General features: G+C 45.1%; 1 protein-coding gene across 1 annotated transcript in view; it reads left to right on the forward strand.

The window, feature by feature from the left end:
* Window positions 1–2,813: 2,813 nt before the first annotated feature.
* Window positions 2,814–22,266, forward strand: part of CASKIN2 (CASK interacting protein 2) — a 157,222-nt gene continuing 137,769 nt past the window's right edge. The window contains exon 1 of the mRNA XM_053302901.1: window positions 2,814–3,542. The gene's annotated coding sequence lies outside the window, so the exon portion shown is untranslated. The remainder of the gene's footprint in view (window positions 3,543–22,266) is intronic.

Here is a 22,266-nt window from a genome sequence, read left to right on the forward strand (position 1 = left end):
GTTTCCCAAGGAAAAAGACAGCCCCTTTTATATTTCTGGAATGGCTTGGCCTAGAAGTTCTGGAATTTGGCACAGATATAGGACAGGTTATTAGGTCACTGTATATTGATCTTGAAGTGGATTGGTCAATTTATTAATTTTTAATTATTTTTTTAATTAAAAAAAACTTCAAAAAAATCCTCTAAGTGGCTTATTTTAGGATAGGAAATTACAAAAAGTTCTGGAACTGAAGCCCCTCTTTGGACCATCATTCCACCCCATGTGAATGATTTTGCCCTTTGCCTTTATAAAAAGTGCAACATCCCCCCCCCAACTTTTGCCCAACCCTTTACATTTCCAGAATGGTTGGACTTCTGGGGTTCTGAAATTGGACACACATGTAGCCCAAGACAACAGGACTCTGTGTATTTTAATTTCAAGGAAATTGCTCAATCCTGTGATTTTAAATGAATTTTTCCATACTATAGTAAAGCTTCCAGAAAGTGTTGTCTCTGTCCACAGAGTACTTCGCACCTAGTGAAAGTCGAAATAACTGTTACATCTGAATAAACAAACATTTATTTTACAGATGTGCTATGCTCAAGTTGGTATGTGATCCAAAAGGTCTGCATGAGAATGGTGAAGCACGGGGAATGTGTTGTGGTTTTAATTTATTTTCCTTATTAATGTACTATATGTCCAAGTTGGTTTTGCATTTTAACTGTGGAACAAGGGACATCTGTTATGTCCCAGTTCGTTTGAAAATGGTCAGGAAGCTGTGTGAATCCATTGGGGCTTGTGTAGCCTTTTGCAGAGGAGTTGGGCAAGTGCACTGTGGCCCAGATCTGTGGGTTTGTGGTGAATAATAAAGATATATGGATCCATTTGGCAGTTGTGTTGTCTTTTTATTTTTATTTGCAAATGCATTCTAACCCAGATCTGTGGTGAGTGATCAAGATGTATTGATCCTTTGGCTGCGGGGTGTGTGTGTTTATGTGTGTTGTGTAGTCTTTTTTCTTTCTTTCTTTCCAAATGCATTTTAACTCAGATCTGTGGGTTTGTGGTGAGTGATCAAGAGGATGTATGGATTCTTTGGCAGGGGTGGGGTGTTGTGTAGTCTTTTTTCTTTTTCTTTCCAAATGCTCTCTGGCCAAGATCTGTGGGTTTGTGGTGAAGCGTATGTTTGCATGTGTATGGAGAGGGGGAGAGAGGGGGAGAGGGAGAGGGAGAGGGAGAGAGAGAGAGGATGCTTATTTTGCGGGGGAGGGGGACGGCTGTAAGTTCATTAGGTCCAGGGTCCAAAAATACCTAGCTTCACCTCTGCTAAAGCTTAGTATAGCTTAAGAATTTGGGAGCGGGGTGAGTGAGGGGGACACAAAGAATCATAAAATGTTTCAGTGCACACAAATAGGATTGCTCCAGGAACTTTCAGCTCAGCTATATATGTGTGAGACATCCTACTGAAAAAGAGATAGTTTTTTGGGGGGAACGTGTGTGTGTGTGTGTGTGTGTGTGTGTGTGTGTGTGTGTGTGTGTTGGGGGGGGGCTGAAACCAAACCCACATTTTTTATTTTTCTATCAAAAACCTAACATGTGAGGCAAATTTCATACACCCTCATGCACTTTGCCCTTTCTGAACCCCCAATATATTTTTCTGGTGCTGCCTGAGGGAGGGAGGGAGGGAGAAAATGTCATCTGTGTTCAAATGTTTGAGGTCTTACTGAAGGCAACTGAAATATGGCTCTTGGAGTGGGAAAGAATTTATAAGGACATCTAGTTAGACAGAGGAGGTTGTTCACACGAGCAGCCCTATCCAGGCTTGCACAGCCCTACACGGATAGGGCTGCTCATGTGGAATGCTGGGATCGGGGCTTATCCCAGCACTGTCTCACCAGGTCGCCTGAGATTCCCCCCGCCCCGGCAATTACCCAGCTAGATCCCAGGCGTGTGTCTGCTCAGGCTGCCTGCAGCCTGCATAGAGCCAGAGCTGGGCCCCTACTACGCCTGGCTTGTGGGGTAATCCCCAATGCACTGCACTCCTCACAGCTTAGAAGCTGCGTTCCCCCCTCCCCCCGGCCTCCAGAATGACGCACTGCTGGGAGCAGCGTGGCTCATGTGGGCGCATGAACCACATGGCCCACTGGAGAGCTAGGGGCGTCTGGGGGGGAAGGTAAGCTCAATCCTGCCTCCGACCACCACCACCCCCGCCACCTCACCCTCGCCTCCCTACTCACAGGTCACGAGAATGGCCATAGTGTGCTTTTTCTTCTTTTCCACCTCCTGTGAGCTTCACCCAAGGGAGTGATATGTGATATCTCCTGATTGCTCTGAGCAGTCAGCCCTGCCAGGATACCTCCAGGCCTTTCTTCCCCACCGGGAACTCAGAGGAGCTCTGCCTACTGAACGCGACACGGGTGGTGTGCTTGTTCTCTGCTGTGTGGCAGCTTGTATGTTATCATATCTGCAGAGAGTCAAACAAGTCCTGGTTTTTTTGTTAGAGGTTGCTGATTTTTACCCACAAAAGGTAAAACAGCAGAGCACTAAGGAATGAGCACACACTCCAGTTACAGAGTAAGTAGCAGAGGATGGTTTGGATAGTGCAGCTATTTAGAGAAAACACATGGAGATCCTTGTATGACTAAACACTAAACATTTGTTGGTTAAATACACTTAGATAGGAAAGACCTATCTCTAATCTAAAGGACTACATAGTGGATAGGTAAGGAGAGAGAGAGAGAGATAGGATTGTGACTCAGCACAGGAAGTGCTGCAGAGTCAGTTCAGGGGTCATAGAGTAGGGACAGATAGGGAGACCCTTACTCACTGTCTCTACTCCCAATGCCCCTAGTGGTCATCAGGACAGTTGGTGCAAAAGGTCGATGCACTGGAAGTTCATCTCCAACATTTTAAATGTGATTAATTAATCCTCTTCTCTTAAAGGAGCCGACCCATAGCCCTTCAATGCACTCCATGGGGCAGGGGAGGAGGAGAGATGCAGTGTGGCTGCCAGCAGCAAACAGGAGAGCAGCCATTTTGGAGACCACGCGCAGGTTCAAGATGGGGGTCTGCAGTGTGTGCTTTCACCCCCTCATAATCTAAGGCAACACAAACTGGCCCAAGTTGTTATCTGAGTCATTGATAAACGCTTCTAACCTTTGCTTTGAGGGCTGGTGGATGTGAATGTGTGGCACTCGCAGGGCTTGTTAACAGACAGCTCTCCCCCCACCCACCCCCCGGCAGCCCCGCTTCGCCTGGAGTGCAAAGCCCAACTGACATCAAAGCAGCCGAATGTCTAATCCTGTTTTGAATCAGTGCTAGTGCATGCAGAGAATATTAAACAGGGAATCCAGTTGCAAAAGAAGTGGTGGTGGGGGGAATTATCTTTAATATCCTGAGAGAGAGAGAGTGAGCAGGAAAGGCAGAGAGGGAAAGAAGAGAGAGAGACTGGAGGAAGAAGGGAATGGTTTTCAGTGCAGACGGGTTGACACAAGGGGTCGTGCAAGACAGCTGAGCGGAGGGAAACGGGCAAGATGGAGCATGAGAGGGCCGCAGCTGGTGGCAAGGTGAGCAAAGAGGCAGCAGGGGCTGGTTCCTCCGAGGGGGCCTTTTTGAGTTGCCCGCCAAATCTCTTCACTTAGAGATGAACATGGGCAGTCGTGCGTTGCAGGCCACTTCTTGGAGTTAGGGAAGTGCAAGGCTCCGTCTCACATGGACGGTGAGGGGAAGTCTTCTTTGCTGCCTGGCAAGAGTGTGATGAAGTGTTCCACAGAAAGAACCTCCTGGCCTGTCTGGGGGGAAATGCCACCGGTGTAAGAGGTTCTCCATAGTCATCTTCCTGACTGAATCTTTACACCAGGAAAGGGATGCACTTGGCCCAGGAGGCCTGTTCTTTCCTCTGTTGCCTCTTCTGCTGCTACTGCCGCCGCTGCTCAGGACCACCACTGATTCTTGACAGGAATCAAGCTGTTTTCAACCACTGAGAGCCAAACTACAGGTAACATTTGCACCATTATTAGCCCACCCCCAATTTTCCTCTTTTTTCTTTAGCCAGATTGAATTATTATTGTTGTTGTTGTTTACGCAGTCAAACAGGTGTTATTGACTGGTTTGTTTTATCCAGACATCGAGTCCTTCCCAAGGACCTAGGATGGCTGAATTTTATTGTCAATGGTTATAGATATCGTCGCAGAATATAGGCTGTTCCCAGTAAAGCTGCTTTTTGTAATTGGCTGATGGTGATTTCTGTGGCCCCTATGGTGTTGAGGTGCTCTTCAAGGTCTTTTGGAACTGCACCCAGGGCGCCAATTACCACTGGGATTATTTTGGTCTTTTTCTGCCACAGCCTTTCAATTTCAATTTGTAGATCTTTGTATTTTGTTATTTTTTCTATTTCTTTTTCTTCTATTCTGCTATCCCCTGGTATTGCTATGTCGATTATTTTGACTTGGTTTTTATTATTATTATTATTTTGCAAAATGTTCTGCAACCTATGTAAGCATCAAAACTTGTTTTGCTATGTTTTTGTCCCAGATCCAGGACACTAAGCATCAGTTCTATGGAGCCATGCAGGACATCCCAAAAGATCACCTTTAAAGGCCTCAGGGAGCTTACACAAGGTTTATACAGAACATGAGCTATGTTTCTGTTCAACTGGGTTTCCCTGTATTTGATCCTTAAGGACTAGAATAGTGATTGCACAGCTCCATGAAGCCTTGGAAGAGGGTCTTTCTGTGGAGCTTCATGGGAGCATCAAGGCAGCAAAGGACCTTGCCAGGGAACAAAAGGTGGGGTGAGATGGCAGATGGACATAGGAGGGAATACGAGGCAGCGGCAAGTTGCTTTACAACAGTGAGGATCCACTGGCCATTGCTTTGTGAGACCCAGCCACTTTTTAATTCAGATTACCTGCCATCAATGGCTTTAAAGCACTTTAGAAAGAGCAAACAGGGCTAGCAATAAGGAGATGAGGTGCTGCAAGCAAGACAATTTAAGGCACTTAAATACTCTTGTGGGCATGGATACAATGTCTAACCTACCCCACAGAGGAGTGGTGAGGCTAAAATGCTCCCCTGAACTCATCAAAGGACTACTGATGAGCTACAAATGGGAACCATCATACAATGAGTTTGTCTCTTAGCCTCCAAGGTTTCCAAATAGGCTGGCAAATATTTCTAAAATGTCTCTCTGGCCCCAGCAAATAGCTGCTTCTTTTCCCAAGGCCAACTATAGCTCTGTGTGTGTGTGTGTGTGTGTGTGTGTGTGTATACGCGCGCGTGTGTGCGCACGTGCTCACGTGTGTGTAAAATTCGTAACGTCAACATGAACTAGTCAATGACACTCCTCAGGTAGGCAGATCAAATCTTAAGAAATCAAACTAGCTGTGGAGATGCCACCTGTTCTATTCAGTGCTATTGCCTTTGAAGTTCTCATAAATAAATGGTACCTAATAATGTTTTATGGAGCAGTGATGTTCTGGAAGGCAGGGACATGTTCTGAGAATTAGGGACATCTGGTTCACAGCATGTATGCCTTCAGTGTTGGTTGGCTTCTTCTCACTTGTTCAGCAGGATTCCTCTTTGCCTGCTTGGTAACGGAATCTGTGTATTGGAAAAACAGGTACAAGGATGTGGTACCCTGGGGTGAATAGCTATTTGCATGGATAATATGAAATGGCACAGTACAGAATCCAATTATGGAACAGCAGGTGGTAACAGCTATAGTTTAGAGAAAATTAATTTTCTTCTTACACATACAGGTTTCTAGCCCTCATGTCTGGCAGAGAGGAAGGAAGAGGAATGAAAGAATCAACAGGCACTATAAAAGTAGATATATATAAGGGGTCTGGAAGGGGCTGCAGTGGTCAGAAGCAGGAAGATCTATGTGTGTTTGTTTCACTTCCTAGGATCTCCCCTTCCCTGACATTCATCTTGCTCCTTTATCCCTATTCCATTGCCTCCATCTCCTCCATATTCTGCAAAAAGAAAAATATCCAAATTGTGCAACTGATATGATTACAAGTAGGTAGGTTTAAGACTTTGCTGTCTGCAGATTGTCTGATTTTGTATCAGCCTTGAGACATCTAGACTCTGAACCAACATCCTCTTCTGACATCTGAGTCAGACAAAACAAGCTGAATCCATAAAGATCATTTTTCATAACTAAAGAGGAGTGATATGCACACCACCTGCCAGGGGGTTATTGCATTAGGTTTATTTGGTTCATCTGAGTAAATGAGTGTGGCAAGAAAGCAGCTGTTTCCTGCCTTCTATAGACTTGCTGTGACATGTACATATGTGTACCTGGACTCAGGCAGAGCTGACAAAAATCCAACGTATTCTAAGAGAAAAATTGCTACCCATTCTTCTCTGAGGATGTAAGTGATGCCTCTGTGTATAAACCTGTCCAAATATACACCATTTAGACTCCTAATAAGTCATCCATAAACAATGAAGCGTTGTAATATGATCTGCTAAGATTGCTATATATAAATCAGCAATTTCATATTCCCAGATTGAGATGTGTTTTCTTTTAAAATCAAGAACTTAAAATCAGAAGAAGCCGTTTTTTCTATCAGGTGGTTAATCAAAAAGCAAGCAAGCAAGTACAGTTCTGCCTGGTGAAGTGCTCTCTGTTACTCAAAATGCTTGCCTGCTCTTATTCTACCAAAATTTATCTCAAGTAGGGTAGCACTCGGACTATGTCGGATATCTTACTGCTGCTATGAGGAGGCCACACACCTCGCCATCAGAAGAATCACACAAATGTTATGTAAACCCTGGGAATTTCCCACGGGATTGTATCCCACAATGTTCAAATCCCAATATTGCTTGCTTTACAGTTATTGCATTGAAGGATGTCTTTTTGTTTTATGTTGAGCTATCAGAAGACATGAGTGAATGAAACGTAAACATGGTGTGCATGCTGAAGCAACATCAGAATTCTGTGCCACAAAAACCCAAGTGTTGTGCAGTCAGGGGTAGACTACGCTCTTAAATACCTCTGCGTTTTGGATACTCCTCCTGGGCTCCACCTCCCTGCCTGGGGAGAGTGAAAGACTTAAAAGGGGAAGTCATCTGGCATGGAGTCTGATATTCTCTTCTTCTCTAGCTGTCCTGCCTAGCCAATCTCACATGGGGGGAGTGAGACTGTGTGGGAGGGGCTGTACCTTCAGGGGCTCCAATTCTGAGAAAGTCATGTCAGTGTGTCGGGCTCTGAGGATTTAGTTCTGGGGTTCTTTCAGACTCTGGCCTGGTATCCGGGCCAGGGACTAGTTCTAGAACTGATCTGGCCTCCTTTGAGTCAGGCTCAGATTCACTCAAGGTGGAAGTCATGATACTATGAGGCCGACTGAGGTGGTGATTTCAGATGGTGGTGGATGGGCAGGTGCCGCCTCCAATCCTGGCCAGCACCACCTCCAGCAGCCTCCCCAGGGTGCCCCCTGTACTTGGTGGCACGCTAGTGCTGCACAGCTGCCATCACTATGTCCCCTCCTCTTCCTCCAAGGCCATGCTCTCCTCTCCCCCACACTTCCTCTTCCACTCCCTGCCCCTCTTTCTGAAGTAGCAGGGGAGGCGCAGTGATGGTGGCAGTGGGTGTGCCACTGGACAGGAAGAGGAGGAGCAACAGTAGCAGCTAAGGAGAGGCATGCATGTGTCACTAGACACTCTTAGACACTGTCCAGGGGGGGGTGTGCCTTGTCATGCCAGCTCAGGTGCTGGGGTTTGGGGCTTGGGCTAGCCTTGGGCAAACTGCGCTTTCCCAGCTCTCCGTCTGCAACATGACAATAACACTACAGCTGACCTACCCTACCTAGGAGTTGTAAAACTGAAAAGAAGGTAATTAGGTGAAGTACTCGGCGAAGCACACAGAAACACAAAGTATGTGTTTCAGGCTTTATATGTATTATTTCAGGGAAAGGGCTGAAGGTATGCAGAGAAGTGGTGCTCTGTCCCGCCCTGGGTTGCCAAGTGGTGGCACAGGGTGGGCGGCGGGGGGTGGGGGGCGGATTCAGTCCGACCTTCTCCTGCTTCTTTCAGGGCTTGCTATGCAACCATCAGCAGAGAAACTTTGGTCATCAGGAAACTTTTCACATGGGGCTTTTGAAGCCCTTTAACTCACATCTCCTTTGGAATGGAGGGGGTGCGTTCACACCTATCAGCCACATTTACCCTAAAGTCCCTGTGAGTTATCCGGGAGCAGTTAAAATACAATTCAGGTTTTTCATTGTGTCTTAGAGCAGGGATCCTCAACGTTGGGCCCCCAGATGTTAGTGGACTTCAACTCCCATAATCCCAAGCCTCAGTGGCCTTTGGTTGGGGATTATGGGAGCTGAAGTCCAATAACATCAGGGGGCCCAACGTTGAGGATCCCTGTCTTAGAAGGTAGCCCAATCTATATCCAGGGTAACAAAATCCACTATTTGCAGCATTTTGGGGGGACAACTTTGAGTTCGCAGGAAAGCCTCCCTGTAAACTCACGGTAAAAGCTGCTGTGCATAAAAGTCCCTGCTAATCAAGATCCTCTGCTAATGATCACCTTCTGTTACAGCAAATGCTGTTAAAGGCACAGCTACAGAGACTGCACCAAAAGTTGGCAACCTTATCCAGTCTCACTCATTAGAAATCTTACTCACCCATACCTCCTGATTCTGAGATTTCACCAGAGATTTCCAAGCCTGTCTTCACAACTGTACTTTCTAGAAACATGGTGTGTTTGTGTGTGTCTTTTACCACAGCAGATTAAAATCTAGAGAGTGGAATTCTGTTGTCCAAGACTACATCCTCTGCTTTTCCTGCACTTGCACATAATCACAGAATACATGCAGCCATCCTCATAAGAACTTGCATGACACTTTACCTTGACAAGGAATCAGCATTCCATCAAGCAGCTTGTCCATATTAGGGCTGTCAACTTTTGGAAGCACCCAAAGCTGTCACTTGAGCAGCAGATTTGATCCGCAGCCGTCAACAGCTGATCATGTTCAATTCTATGCCATTAAAAAAGCTTTTCCTGCATATTGTGCCCTTCTCAGGGACAGGAGCAGGACAGGGCCAGTTTTTTCTGGTCAATTGGCAATCCTAGTCCATGGCAGCCCTGAGGGCAGTGAACCACTGGCCAAATCCAATTAATGACAACTCACCCATGCACCAGAAGGTTATATGCATTTCAAACAGGCTTCCTTGCCTCTGATCTTGGGAGTATTGCCAAATGTGCTGCTTTGTGGTTCAAATAAAATTAAATGGAAAGTGGGTTTTTATTCTCCAAGCCCAAGATGATTACTTTATGCCAAGCAAACTAGCAAAAACCTTTAAAACTTGTTTTGAAATTGATATGGGGATAGCTGAGGGGGGATGGAACTTGCCCTTGTTTGGTAATTTCCAAGAAGAAATGACTAGCTTCAGATAAAATCATTTATTGGCTTAAAAAAAAAGGAGTCCATCCTGACTCTTCTGTTGAAGTCAGTGGCAAAAAACAAAAACAAAACACCAGCCCCCAAACTCCATTGACTGGGGGGGGGTGCTGCTGAGTTGCACTCTGGATGAGCTTCTTGACAGCAGCCTTGCTTATCTCTGCAGCCTTGCTTCTTGCTTTCATTCATTTCCATGATATAAGCAACCCTCTTGTTATCTTAAACTGAATACTTCTCAGAGCAGGATTGGGAAAAGGATCAGCATTTCTACTAACCCGCGTCCTTAATCTGTCATATTGCTGAGTGGTGCTTCTGCTTATAGTCATAAGAAAGCAAGTTTTATTTCAGTGGGGAAAGACTTTCTTGTCCTTTTCTGTGATACAGCTCATCTCTCTCCTGGGTCACAGCATTGGAGGGAGGGATGGGATGGGGTGGATTAGCCTAGGGAGCCATCTCAAAATATTGGCAGTATATCACGGGGTACTGTTCCCAACTTTGTTATGGGTCTTCCTTTTGTGCACTTTACAATAGCCTGGCACACAGAGATTGAGGAAAAGCTTTCCCTCAGGAGATCTCCATCCCAGGATAATCTTCACCTGCTTAATTTCTGTGTGCTGAGCTGCTATGAAAGGTATGGGAGCAGCCAAGGCCAATAAAAAACAGATGGCAACCAACTCCATCACTGGGTGGCTAGGCAGCAGCTGGTGCGGGCAAAAACAATACATGGAAATGTCACGAGGTCACATATTCAGCTTCAGTATGGAAGGCCTGTGTTCAAGTTGCAGCTCAGCCAGGAACACAGTGTTCTATCTGTACACTGGACAGAATTATGTACCCCATGCAAAGGGAGGAGAATAGAAAGGATGCCAAGAATGACCGAGAGAAACCCTGGGATATGCATCTACCTAAGCTAAATAATGCCGTTTTGGCAAAAGAAAGGAGTTCAGGATCACCCAATGACTGAGTCATTACCTGCGACCACTGAGGAGGCACTGCAAGCCAGCCACTGTCGCCAAGGGAGCCCAGTCAGTCTTCATGTACTCCGCTCATACTTCTGTCTGGCACTGGCACATATCAACAATCAATGAAAGGACAGACAGCTCAAAGACTAAACTATAACTCTTTGACTCTCTTACATGCTCTTTCACAGGCCTTGGGGCTTCATGTTCTCATCAGCATTTGCCATCAACTGCTTTTTACCTCAGGTGTGGGGGAATGTTGCTAAGGATCCTCAGTTTTTACAAAGATCCATGTTAAACCCAAGATTCGGGATTGCTCTATCAAGAATGGTTCATTATTTAATGTTGTTTTTTTTAAAAAAAAAACCAAACACCCTCTTTTGCAAGATCTCCATTTGCTTTTGGATTTGGAGGGCTTTTTAACATCAACTGCATTGCATGCCCATGGAGATTGGGCAAGCCTTTTTTTATTAGCTTAGGGTTAGGGCAATTGTTTTTTTTCTCTATGTGGAAATTAAGGGGTGGGGGTGGGGATCTTATCCAGAGCTAGGTGACTTCAAGGGACAAGACATGCCTATCTCTGCACCAGATCACGCTGATGAAATATAAGGGACAACCGTGCTGTTGCTGTATGAGGCATTTTAGGCAATATTTGATGGATTTCCATTTCAGGATCTGAGTTTGCATTCTGGTATCTGAGTTTGAGGTTCCCAATTAGTGCTCATTTCAGCTCAGGTGGGGGTGGAAATTCAGTGGTCCACTCTAGCAATTCAGCCAACCAAGGTCAGATTTGGTCTCTGTTATCGTTATGTTTTCAGTTAATCCTTTGCTAAGTCATCAGAGGCTGTAATTTAGAGGTAAGGCACATGCTTTGCATGCAAAATGTCCCAAATTCCATTCTTGGCCTGTCCAGGTAAGGCTAGGAAAGAACCTTTTATGAAATCCTGGAGAATTGGGGCCAGTCGGTGGAGACAATGCTGAACTAGATGGACCACTACTGGTCTGATATATTGTTCTGCCTGATATATTATGCAAGAGACAGCAGTATGGCTGATAGCTGAGAATATCTCAGAACAGCTATAACTCACATTGTGTCCCATTAGATTCAGTTTAAAGTTTGGAAGCAAAACATATTGGAGTTCCATCTGATTGTTTTACTATAATTAACATTCTCTTGATTGTAGCACCTTGGCATCAAAGTGTAATACTAGTACCTGTCTCTAGATGGCAACAGTGACCCATCAAGATAGCATCTTTATTCTGTTCAGCACAAGACATTTTTCCTTCATAGAGGGTGAAATGCATACAACAGCATATGTCACCATCTGTGAAAATTGCATGATATACATCTAGCCAAATATAATCTGAAATATTCCATCCTATGAGTACACAGGAGTCTTGTTTTCAAAGCTGCTTAAATTCACAGTTCCAATTGGCAATAACAGGGGCAAGTTTATGATTGTGTCAGCAAAGGAAATCCCGAGAAAGAGCAAGGTCAAACTAGACATGTAGCTAATTGCATTTTAAAGAAGTACACTTAATCCCAGAAGTCCCTCTAAAAAAGCAGCTGGGGAGGTCGATTTTGGGCTGGAAAACAGCACTGGAGAGAAAGGTTAAATCCTCCCTCTCCATGCTCTGTGGTCCTGAACTGAATTGGGCCACCTGCAACTGCTTTTCGTTAAGCACTTCAGAATTAAGCATGCCTCCTTAAAATGCAGCCGCCTAAAAGCACAGTGGGGAAATGACTTGACTAGCAAGCCAGAGGCTACTGGTTCAAATCCCCGCTGGTGTGTTTCCCACACCTATAGCAGGCAGCAGCGATATAGGAAGATGCTGAAAGGCATCATCTCACACTGCACGGGAGATGGCAATGGTAAACCCCTCCTGTATTCTACCAAAGACAACCACAGCTCTCTGTGGGCACCAGGAGTCGACACCGATTCGATGGCACACTTTACCTTTAAAACGCAATTAGCTGCGTGCATTGCCTGAAACTCAGGAGTGTGAATAGTTTGGGCATCATCTCACAATACACTTTCCCCATAACATGACCTTTCCTTCTCCCATACCACAGATAGCACAATTGGAGATTGCCTCTGCAATGGAGTGCCATTAAAGGGTAGCAAATTGTCAATTATTTAGTTTTTTTGGCATTTTTACCACCATGAGTGGTGCCATTTGGATTTTCTGCCTTTAGCAGTGAAGTGCTTGGTACTTTTGCTCCACTAGTTGCCACTTTAACCAGTAGGAGACCTGATGGACAGACCTGCGTTTTGGGCTGTGTAAAGTGGCAAGACGTGCATTATATGATCAGCAGAGGTTTGTAGAAAGAATAGCAGTGAGATGTGAGGGCATTAACCATCACCCTTACATTTTGTCAACTGAGCATATTTGGTTGATGGGCGTTGTCAGGAGATGCTGCTTACCCTTTACTTGCTTGCTGGAAGGTACTGAGAGAGGATGCAGTTGATGCTGCGTTTCCCATATGATTTCTCCAGTGATCCCTTGGCTGCCCTCCTTCCTGTTGCCAGCAGTGCACCAACTTTGCTGCAAAGGAGCAGGGTTGGCAAGGAGACTAGACCAAAGAGAGGCTGGAAAGCAGTGCAGCCCTGCTCAGTGCCTCGGAGCAATTCATGGTGCAGACCCCACGTTTAGGGAAAGACCTGTCAATCCTGAGACTCATGTGTGCTGCTTCCAAAGATATTGGAATTTCAGACACCCCTCTGCATATGCAAGAGTATAGTTCCTCCAATCCTATTCTCTGCACTTGGATATCACTTACTTGGAAGCAAACAAAAGCTCCCTCAGATGCAGTAAGGGGAGTCACAAGAGTGAGGAGGAAGAAAGGGCCAGCGAATGTTTAGTGGCTTTCTCTCCAAGTGCAAGAACAGAATAAGCAGAAGATGGCATCACCACTTTCCACTTGCATGAATGCATGCATGTACTTCCATACATCTCCTGTTCGTGGTTGTGCTGATCTTCCTCATAGGCACACCTCCATGGATTGCATCAGAAGACTGCGATTCCAGTTTGGGATGATGATTCCATCTGCTATCTCCAGCTGCTGGCCCAACTACATTAGCAGGATAAACATGGACGGACAAAATTATCCATGTTGAAATCCATGGATTTCAGTAATCATGGAAATCAGCAGGGGTAGCTCCAAATCCCCCAGGACAAGAGGTAGCCCTTCTATGAGGCACTTCCTGTTTCACTTCCAGGTCCGTGGCTACTGCCATGGACAACGCTGATGCTTGGAAGTCCCTTTAGAAAAACTGGAAGATGTCCCAGAATTGTCTGGGAGTTTATATGCTGGGCAGGAAAGGTGATTCAGGTAGTCCGTGTTCCAGGAAGTCACTCTTGCCAACACAACTCGTTCGCTCCAGAAGATCAAGCTTATGTGGAGCTGTTATGACAGTGAATATCATCATGCGCTGGTGTCTTTTTGATAATGAGATTGCATGGGGTCCACAGGAGTTTGCACTTACAAATATCTGCAATTGTGCATATAGGTTGAGCTATGAATATCACCTGAGAAAGAAAGCATTTATCAAACATTTTGTCAGAACTAGGCAGGAGAGAGAATCTCATGGCCCCTTTCATAGCTCTAGACAGGATATTTGCTTCATTTGTCATATGGATAAGACAGAAACAGGATATAAGTCGCACATACCCAGTTACATGGTTTCTCTCCATTGCAACAGGCATACTTGTGGGGTAAGGTGTTTTTTTTTGGGGGGGGAGGTTGTTTTTGCTGTTGCTATAATTCCTTCCTGGAATGTGCACTGGGAATCAATCAAACATTGTGATCCATGATAATCTATCTGATATTCTATATCAGTGGTTGATGTCTAAAGTAAGCTGCTCTGGGGCATAAAGTGGGTTATATATCAAATCAATAAATAAAACACAGTACTGTGATATCAGAACTCTTAGACAGAATCCTGAGAATCTGATATTTCATTATCCAAATCTACATGATTGCACATTTATTAGGGTTGAACCCTCCTCTGCAAAACAAAATAAAAGAAAGACCACCCACCCCCTGCTGTTTTCTAAAACATCACAGCATATCACAACAGAATGGAAGCCCTTGTACCAGAGAGTACTGCAGCTCCATAAAAGAGACACTACACTTTTCTGATGTCCCTGCTTTTGAAATATTCACTTTTGGAATATTTGATCTGGAAACACTAGAGCTGTTCTCACAACGATTGCTAGGGTAGGAGATGCCTCCTAACCTACTCTCTGGGAGCTGCACAAACTCCCGATTTATCATCTGCAAGGGGAAAACATGGTCAGAAGGATTTCCCTCCTACTTCATTCAGCATCTGGGTAGGAGAGAACCCTACGTGCAAGCTCCCAAACTAGGATAGGAGGTGTCTCCTTCCCACTATAATAATCACTGTGAGAGCAGCCTTACTATTGTATTTTTATAATGATCCCTTTGTTGCCAAGATTTAAACCCTGCAGCAGCAGTAGCAGCACCCACACCCCACTCCTCACACACACACACAACTCCACCTTATTTGTCTTGTGTTTGAATATTTTCCTTCCTCTGTCTCTCTACGTGCTCCTCCTATATGTACATGGATCTTGTACCCTTCAATGCTGTGTTGCCCAACCCTGCACTGTTCCTAGAAGAGCTGCCAACCATCTAATAAAGCCAAAGGCCATTGTGGCTGGGTATGAGGAGGAGCAGTAGTTCAACAACAGCTGGGAGGGACTCAAGGGTTGGAAATGCCTGACCTATAGTCCCTTTAGTCACTATAGGGCCCCAGCGCATGATTTGAGGGCATGTGTCGCTGCAGCCACCTTGCTGAAGCTAAGCAGGTCTAGATCTAGGCAGTAGCTGCATGGGTGTTAGGATTCCATGATGGAAGAGAGGCAGGGTCTCAATGAAATATACATATAATACTCCCTCACAGCAGCCTAAAGGCAAGACTTATTATCACCAAAAGTGGAAAGAAAGGCCACCTCATTCCTAATCAGAGGTGAGAAGAATGTCAAAGCTGTGTGTTTATGGGCTCAAGGGTCATAAACCCACCCGATTCAAGCTGAGATGATAATCCAAGTGGCTTATCCGTATCTCATAGACTCAACATACATACGTGTAACCTCATTCATCTCGATGGAACAATATACTAGATCCAGAGCAGTGGTCAGTAAGTAGTAGAAAGGAAATTACAGGAAGGGTGGGTGAGTGTGAGTGTGTGAGCAAAGTACTCTATTCCATATCATTTATTCCGTTTTACCACAGCTCAACCTTTGGCAACAGTCCAAGGTCCAATTCACACATTACACATCAACAAACATATGCTAGCCACAAACAGAAGCCGATATTCATGCTAATGTCACATTCGCTTAATTGCCTAGCTTGAGGAAAAGTGGAGTGAAGACCCTCCATGCACTGTGGTGTTAATATCCCATTATGACCTGGGATGCAGCAGAACGGAATAGAATGGATAGTCCGCATGCAAGGATTTTCTGGCTCATAATCTTAACATTCAGAGTTATCACTGGAAAGTTGTGGACCACCACATTCCTTTGCAAACCAGGCCAGTTATCAAGGTGTCTCCTTTGAGATGTCCTGATTGTAATAAGCGGCTGGCCTTGATTCTGGTCTATTAAGTTTCTGCACCTCTTCCAAATGGGCTTATCTTCTCCTTGGGGCGTTGCAAAGCTTAATTAAGATCCTCAAAAGGACAAAGGGTGCCACATAAATGCAGAGAATCATTATAAATGTCAGCGCACTTTGCAAGCTCTGGCAAAGCCAGATAATGAATAACAAGACCTTTAACTTCGAGATGTTTCTAAGCAAGTCTACTTATAGATATGGCCCTTCAAAGTAACAGCCATAAAATGCTGACATTTATAATCAAACTTGCATAATAATGTCTTTATTAAGGACTGAAAAAGATGGGATGTGCTGTAACAACAGTGATCCTGCTCCTTCCTCACTGTTCCATTTCCCCTCAGGATTCAGATTGCTCAGTTCAATTCAGAATAATTCCTTCTTCAATGATTTCTTGGACTTAGGGAAAAGATGATTGTTTCCCACTCAGATAGAAGTCCATAGAAATGCTGGCTGCCTGGTACATTTCTCAGGACTGGGCCTGAGGGAATAAAAGCTGATCATACAGGTGGCCCTCGCACGGGGGTTCCGTTCTGGCCTACAACCATGGATAAGAAAAACACACATAATGAGACCTTGAGTCAATGGCAATTGGGGGATTAGGTTCCTTGAGGTTAAAAAAGGGCTAAAAAACCAAGAAGGAGGTGGAAATAAGAGCAATAAAGTACTGTACCATGCTCTTCAAGTCTCAAGCTGTCCAGCAATGCCCCCCACCCCAACCCCGTCAATTATTCTGATTTTCAATGAAAAATCACAGGGATTTTAATTTTTTTTAAGAGCTACAAAATGGCTCCATGCTCCAAAGTGGTGGCCGGAAATGACATTGGAAGTCATTCCAAGGAACCACAGACAGGGGAAATTTGACTATTTTTTGAACTGCGGATAATGAGGTCGGGTCTATATAGCTCAACCGCGGATAAGTAAAACCGCAGGTGCCGGGACCGTGGATAACGAGGGTGACCTGTATCTGTTCCTGCAGGTAATCAGATTGATTGATTGATTGATTAAGTGCCATCAAGTCGATGTCGACTCTTAGTGACCACATAGATTGATTCTCTCCAGGATGATCTGTCTTCAACTTGGCCTTTAAGTTCTCTCAGTGGTGCATTCATTGCTGTTGTAATCAAGTCCATCCACATTGCTGCTGGTCGTCCTCTTTTTCTCTTGCCTTCAACTTTTCCCAGCATTATAGACTTCTTAAGGGAGTTGAGTCTTCACATAATGTGCACGAAGTATGATAGTTTGAGCCTGGTCATTTGTGCCTCGAGTGAAAATTCTGGATTGATTTGTTCTAGGATCCATTTGTTTGTTTTCCTGGCTGTCCATGGTATCCTCAAAAGTCTTCTCCAGCACCAAAGTTCAAAAGTGTCAATGCTTTTTCTGTCTTGCTTCTTCAAAGTGCAGCTTTCATATCCATAGTGTGTCACAGGGAAAACCATGGTCCAAATGATTCTAATGTTTGTAGGTGTAGACACATCACGGCATCTAAATATCCTTTCCAAGGCCTTCATTGCAACCCTACCAAGTGCTAGTCTGCAGCATATTTCTTGACTGCTGGATCCTTTACTGTTGATGGTCGATCCTAAAAGCCAGAAGCTATCCAGCACTTCAATGTCTTCATTGTCAATTCTGAGGCTGTTTGTTGTACCCGTTGTCATTAGTTTAGTCTTCTTTACATTTAATTGTAGTCCCATTTTTTCATGGTGCTCCTTGGCTTTCATTACTAGAGTTTGTAGATCATCCGCATTCTCAGCTCTCAGAGTGGTGTCATCAGCGTAGCGCAGGTTATTGATGTTTCCAACTTTAAAACCATGCTCACGGGAGTCAGCGTGGTATAGTGGTTAGAGTGCTGGATTAGGACCGGGGAGACCCGAGTTCAAATCTCCATTCAGCCATGATACTAGCTGGGTGACTCTGGGCCAGTCACTTCTCTCTCAGCCTAGCCTACTTCACAGGGTCGTTGTGAAAGAGAAACTTAAGTATGTAGTACACCGCTCTGGGCTCCTTGGAGGACAAGCAGGATATAATTGTAATAATAATAATAATAATAATAATTTTCTTCTTCCACTCCAGCTTCTCTCAGGTAATCAGATTAGCTATGGTCAATCTAGTGGTATTGTACAGTGAAAATTGCCCAGCATTATGAAGAGAATGCCTATCCTAAGACACCATGGAGAAGAACTATAATTCAGGGGAAGAGTTCACCTGGAAGGCCCAATTTTCAACCCTCAGACTTTCCAGTTGGGTTAGGACAGATCTCCACTTGAGATTCTAGAGCAGGGGTTCCTAACCTTGGGTTTCCCAGAGGCTGCTGCACTACAACCCCCATCACCCCAGCTACAGTGGCCAAAGGGGATGGTGGGAGTTGTAGTTCAACAACATCTGGGTGCCCAAGGTTGAGAGCCCTTGCTCTATGAAACAGGTATCAATCAGGGTCGACAAGACTGGAGATGTGCAGGAATCTGTCAGGAGGACTGGAGAGAACAGTATTCAGCTCTACCAATTATTTTTGAGACTGATTCATTCCAAGATGTAGTAGGGCTGTTCTACATGCTCACTAACCAGAGATACTACAAACGCCATGGGGAGTGGATGCCCTACAACTATCCCATATCCATGGAATCCCCAGGCAGTGTAGATGTGGACCAGACCTATGGCAGTCCTACATATGGAAAAGTAATTAATTTTCATGTTGTGTTAGTCCTGTTTCAAATGCACCTAATGAGTTCATCAAAGCCATTAAAGTAAAGTGTGCCATCAAGTCGATTTCAGCTCCTGGCGACCACAGAGCCCTGTGGTTTTCTTTGGCAGAATACAGGAGGGGTTTATCATTGCCTCCTCCCGTACAGTATGAGATGATGCCAAAGCCATTAAGGAGGTCATAATGTCCACCACCACCCCTCCAAGTACATAATACCTTTACTTAAGATCATTGCTGGTGCTTGTAACAAACAAACAGATCGCTTGCATAGTTCAGGAATGAAGTACGTCCTTTGCAGACACATTAGAAGAGGCAATTCCTAAGATGCCAGATTGCTTCTTGCTTCAGCAAAATAGGATAGGTGCACTCTGCCTAGAAGTCAAGTACAGCAGTAAACATTTACTTTTAAAAGTACTTCTAATCTATTTAGTTTCAAAGATAAAGTAGTCACACCGCAGGTCAGAGAAACAAGCTTGAGGGAGGGGAAACTGTTATTGATGAGGTTGGGGGCAGAAGATTTTTGGGGATGGGGCCATTGCTCAGTGGTAGAGCATCTGTTTTGCATGCAGAAGGCCCCAGGTGCAGTTCCAGGCAGCTCTAGGTAGGTCTGTTTCCTTGTTTTTCAGATCCCTGTCCAAAATACTGTACATATAATATGGAGCTAGAGGTATCAGTGGTCTGACTTGGCATCTGGATACAGTATATGCCATATCAAGGGGGTAATGGAGGAGCAAAGAGCCATGTCAGACACATATCTATGACAACCTTCCCTGCTACTGTCAGCATATTGAATGGATGATGAGCGACTTCCCTCAGAACTCCTTTGGACCTCCATGCAGTCAGGACTTCCAGTGAGAGTAATGTGAGGACCCTTCACATTATTTCAACAAGTCAGTTGTATCATTTATTACAAGTTCATTTACTGTATCCAAATTAGCATAATATATGAGATGAAATATACATCCATGTAAAGATATATTAAATATAAATCATTGTTTTGATTTAACAGTGCACATTAATTTTAAAATAACAACAACAGATAAAGTGCTCCTAAGGTGCCTTGAACTTTGTGTTTGAAATGTCATTAAAGGACATGAAAGGAAGTGCTCAGAATGCAAAATGACATAGTTTCTGGATTTCCTATTAATGCAAATACACACACACACACTCACTCACAATGTGCTTTAGTGATGTATTACAGGTCATGATTTTACCTGGGCCATTTAGATACTACTCAAACTGTTTAGGTTTCACCCGCTTTTTTCCACCATGGAAGTCTATAAGGTCGTTCGCAGGACCATAATAGGGAAGGTGGGGGCGGAGGTGGGGGGAAGGCAGGGATGTCCACTTCAGCCATGTCTGCTTCGGTGTGCCTTTGCGCACCCACATGGTCCATGCTGCTCCATGCAGTGCAGATCTCTGAAGCCCAGGACTCATTTTCCTGGCCTCCAGGCATCTCACAATGCACCACATGATGAGCATTGGGAGATTCCCCCGGGAACCGGGTGCTCTAAGCACCTGGCTCTGTGTATGCTCCAGCCGTGTGCATACACAGCCCAAACCTAGGGTAAAGGGAGCACTCATGCCCTTTACCCCAAGTTACAGCCTGGAGTAAATTCCCGGGCTTGTGGAGGAGGCAGCACTGGGATCGCCTGCGATTCCAGCGCTGCACACAAGCAGACAAACTCCTCCAGCAGGGCAACCCAAGGGGTGCTCATGTGCACAGCCTCTACGAGTCACAGAATACTGACAAGACTTGAATTTTGGACATATGTGTCTCTTCCAAATCTTAGACTTGAAAGGGGTCTACATGTACAGCATAATGAGTTGGGGATGAATCCCCTGAGGTGACAAAATGAATTGTACCACTTCAGAATGCAGGTGTGGGGATAACATTTTAAAATGCATTTCAATGGAATAACCTCTCTGCAAGTAGAAAGCTAGTCCAGCAGGGAGGGGCTCATGGACTAGTTTTCTACTTACTTAAGGAAGGTCTTGTGACTGCTCTTGACCTAAAGTTGCATAGCCTACTCTGTCACTTCTGAACTCTATCACCTCATTTGTTCCATGCAAATACCTGGCCTAACACACTGGACAGCAGAAGTCCTAAAGGTGGAGCTCTTCATTACTCTGTATTGTTTATGTTTACATTTATATCCTGCTCTTCCTCCAAGGAGCCCAGAGCAATATACATGGTTTATGTTTATCCTCACAACAACCCTGCGAGGTAGGTCCAGCTGAGAGAGAAGTGATTGGCCCAGAGTTATCCAATGACTAGTCCAACATTCTAACAAACTACACCACAATGGCTCTCTGTATGTATGCCTCTCTAGAGGGACATCTGCTGATATGAAGGGGAGAGACTCAAGGTGGAATAAAGGCTGGCAGTTAACTTAGCTAGGGCTGATAGACAGACCCAAGAAGTTCAGGGTGGTTGAAATCAACAATAACCCTAATAAAACAACCAACCAAATAATCAACAACAAAACCTTAAACAAACAAAATTGTTCAAATTAAAACCAGCATTAAGAGCAGCAAGGACTGATAATAATATCAGTTGAGGGCATTTCTTGGTAATTAAAATATCTGGGGCCCAGATCCATAGCCCCCTTTTTGAGAATTCAACTCAACTGGGAACTGGAGGAGACAAGTGCTGTAATGGGGGCTAGAGAAACCTGCTCTGTCCCCAGCCCAGTACCTCTGAGGGAAGTTCATGGGAGGAGAGCCAGTCTTGCAGTAAAGAGTAGGGTTGCTTTGCTAAGCAGGGTCTCCCATGGCCTGCATTTGGATGGGTAACTACCTGTGAGCAGTGTGAGGTATTCTCCTTAGGGGATAGGGCCATAGCTCAGTGGGAGACCATCTACCTTGCACACAGAAAACCCCAGGTTCACCCTCTGGCATCTCCAGGTAGGGCTGGGAAAGACCCCTGCCTGAATACCCCTTGGCAAATCACTGCCAGTCAGTGTAGGCATTAAATAGCTAGATGGACTGTTGTATTCTGAATCTGTTCAGTATAATCGTTTGCTGTTTGTTTTGTTTGGACATTTGTCCCAAGGGGGATCCTGTAGTAGAGAGTGTGGGAGAGGAGCCAAGAGAGAAAGGAGACAGAGAAGATTGAGTTGTTGCTAAATACACCTTTCGTGAAATCCACGTAAGATTTCCTTGTGTGCATGAGAGAAGCAGCTATAAAATGGACGAAGCTCTGTATAAGGCAGCTTCCTATGTCCCTAGGACAGAGAAGCAATTGTTGCTGCTAGAGCAGAGCCCTTCCCCAGTCCAGAAGGAGGTGGCTGGCGTGGCGAGATTCGGGGCTCTGAGCCATTCATTGGGGGCCCCAGGGCCAGGGGCCACTCCCTAAGGATGCCCCTGATCAGTCACTTTAAAGGCCATGGAAGATGAAGATTTCCGGCGGGCGGGGGCAGCAGCAGCAGCAGCACAGTAGTCAGTGCCCAGACACAGGAAAGCTAGCCCGGACGGGGGTGGCGGTGGAATCCGAGGCGCCCCTAAGATACCTGGAAGGTCGCTGCCTTTCCTTTATACATACTTTGGCAACAGTTCTGCCGCTTGTCCTTGCCAAGGAGCT

This window comes from Hemicordylus capensis, chromosome 2 (genome assembly GCF_027244095.1).
Source record: "Hemicordylus capensis ecotype Gifberg chromosome 2, rHemCap1.1.pri, whole genome shotgun sequence".
Lineage (NCBI taxonomy): Eukaryota > Metazoa > Chordata > Lepidosauria > Squamata > Cordylidae > Hemicordylus > Hemicordylus capensis.